This window comes from Perissodus microlepis, chromosome 18 (assembly GCF_051167445.1).
Source record: "Perissodus microlepis isolate ML-2025 ecotype Zambia chromosome 18, ASM5116744v1, whole genome shotgun sequence".
NCBI classification, from domain to species: domain Eukaryota; kingdom Metazoa; phylum Chordata; class Actinopteri; order Cichliformes; family Cichlidae; genus Perissodus; species Perissodus microlepis.
In genome coordinates this window covers 2632090-2634636 of record NC_140478.1, presented here as the reverse complement: position 1 = coordinate 2634636, position 2547 = coordinate 2632090, and the positions used below count along the sequence as shown (strand labels likewise).

The window sequence follows — 2547 nt, the reverse complement described above, 5'->3', positions numbered from 1 at the left end:
GAAACTCGCATTTTTCCCCTTTTACGAACAACTTATTTTCCAAAAACAATCTCTCAGGTGGCTCTGGTGAGCGGATGGTGCCTGAAACTCTGGAGGGAGTGGAGGATTAGCTGGTGCTGGGCCAAATCTTGTGTGAGGTTAGTGAGGACACTATTGATATTGAGGAGCATTTGTTCATACCGGCCTAGTAGAGCCTCCTGGGAAGTGAGAGCATGGCGGACGAGGTCCATGGCATGGCTGGATCATTCTGTCATGGTAGTCAGACATAACTCAAATGCAGGACTCAAAGGTTTACAATCAGAGGTGTGTTTATTTACAACGTGGTCACCAGGTGCTATATACAACAGTGGGAGGAAAGGGCTCCAGGGAATACAGAGGAAGGCACACACGCCCAGACTTCACACTCTTCACTTGACAGTCATTTACAGAAATACATGCTCATCACAGTCCAAGGCCACAGGGAATAATCCAGGTAGGTCTGTGCCAGGAGAAGGAAGTACACGTTAGAACACGTAAACATGAGAAAGATAAATAGAGATGGTATGAGAGCCATGGGTACACTGACTAGATTAAGCACAACGATCCAGAGACAATTGCCACCACCTTAAGCAGTGGCTTTGAAGATGATGATGATTTGCAGGTGTCTGAATGTCAGCAGGTGAGTTGGCCAAGGGCAGGGAACCAGCAGGGAGGACCGCAGGTAAACAGAGGGGGAGAGAGAGAGACAACAACAAACTCTGGTAGGAAGTCAGGGAGGACTGGGGTACGATGACGTGACAATTTTCTTTTATTGTTTGGTTTTTGTTTGTTTTTTTCAAATTGTGTGTGTGTGTGTGTGTGTGTGAGAGAGATTGAGAAAGAGAGACATTGTTAACATTGTATGTATGCCTGGAATAGATTTTAGTAATTTTTGCTAATGTATGACTGTAAGCAACTAGCCTGGTACCAAGTATAACATTAACATTCTTGTTGTTTTGCTTATTTTATTGGCTGAGAATAAGCCAGTAGCTGTGGAATCTGGATGGTGGTGGGTTCTTTTCCCCACTCCCTTTGTTGTACAACAACCTGAGTGTAAAGTTGTTTTTAATTGCTTTATATTGTAAGGTAAAGACAAAGAAAACCCCAACAATCATATGAACCCCCTATGAGTAAGCGCTTTGGCAACAGTGGGAAGGAAAAAGAAAAAAATGCGTTTTAACAAAAAGGGCTTCTCACTCTTACTAAACTTGTCACGGTTGGACGACCTGCTTGTTGTGTGTGTGTGTCTCTCTCTCTCCTTTTTTCCTTCGCCCCTCCCTCCGGGTCCGTCTATGTTTAGGAGCCGTGCTTTCGGGAGAGTGAGAGTGTGGCGACCCCTGACCCGGAAGTGTCTCCGCTCAGCTGCTGACACACCTGCACCTAATCTTCCACCCAGCTGCCACTAATCATCCCCGTTTGGGCTGAGGTATTTAACGGTGTGTCCAGACGGCAGTCGACGCTGGATTGTACTCGAAGCTCGGTAGTAAAGTGTGCTCGTTATTGGTGACGTAGCTTTAGCCGGTTAGCCTTCTCATCTATTGTTGTCACTCGTCCATTAGGAGCAAGAAGTACGGAGCGGAGGGTTGGAGAGAAGGCCTCCCTAGGATTATCACTCGGGAGGAGAAGCACATTCGGATTACCACTGGGGAGACTCACCTGCACCGCCACTGGGAACTTGGAGAAAACCACTGTTGGACTATTACACTTCTTTCATGTTTGAGACTGTTTTTGAGCACTGTAAATAAAAGCACTGTCTGCTTTGCGTCCAGAGCTCCGCGACTGAGTCCATATTTCCCATTACTCGTGACAAAACTGCTGCAGTGCTCAATATATACAGTGAATAAGAAATTACAAGAAATATTTACAACAACTATTTACAAATACTCTTAGCTCAAAACAACATATATTAATTATAAATGGCTCACACGTTACGAAAAAGACCATTGCTCAGGATTCTCACAGAAAGGATCAGAACTACAAACAACTAGCTGGTGCTTTGTTGGTTGTAGAGGAGACAAGGAGAGAGGCCAGGTGGCTGTCACCTGGAGATTAAGAAGCTGCTGTCCATTCAATCATCCAATCCGGACTTCAGGAGCTTTTTTGAGTCAGCCAATCACAGCCACACCCATACACCCAGCCTGGAGGGAGGAGATAAAAAATACACACACCCACACACACTCCAATGGGAGGAGCCACACATCAAAACAGGCAGCATGTGATCACAAACCACAACATTTCATGGAATCATAACATTTCCCCCCCACCCAAAAATCGAACATTTCGCCCTTAACGAAATGCTGGATTCATGACCTAGATAGAGCATCAGCCATGACACTTTCTAAGCCTTTCTTGTAACGGCAGAGGTCTTACACTGTGCAAATCTGGGGGTGAAGCTGGTTGTGTTTTCTAAGGAGCTGTCATTTTCTGACGGTTTCCACTGCCTCAATTGTAGGTATGCAAATGAAGAGAGAAACCACATCAAAGAACACTATGGTTTCACCTGGATAAAGTGTAAGTTTCTGGACATTT

At 45.2% G+C, this 2547-nt stretch overlaps 1 long non-coding RNA gene across 1 annotated transcript; it reads left to right on the top strand.

Moving 5' to 3' along the window:
* Positions 1-1286: 1286 nt before the first annotated feature.
* LOC146367028 (uncharacterized) lies at positions 1287-1786 on the top strand. Its single transcript, XR_014797653.1, has 2 exons — positions 1287-1498; positions 1578-1786. It is a non-coding gene; the product is annotated as an uncharacterized LOC146367028 (long non-coding RNA).
* Positions 1787-2547: the final 761 nt, after the last annotated feature.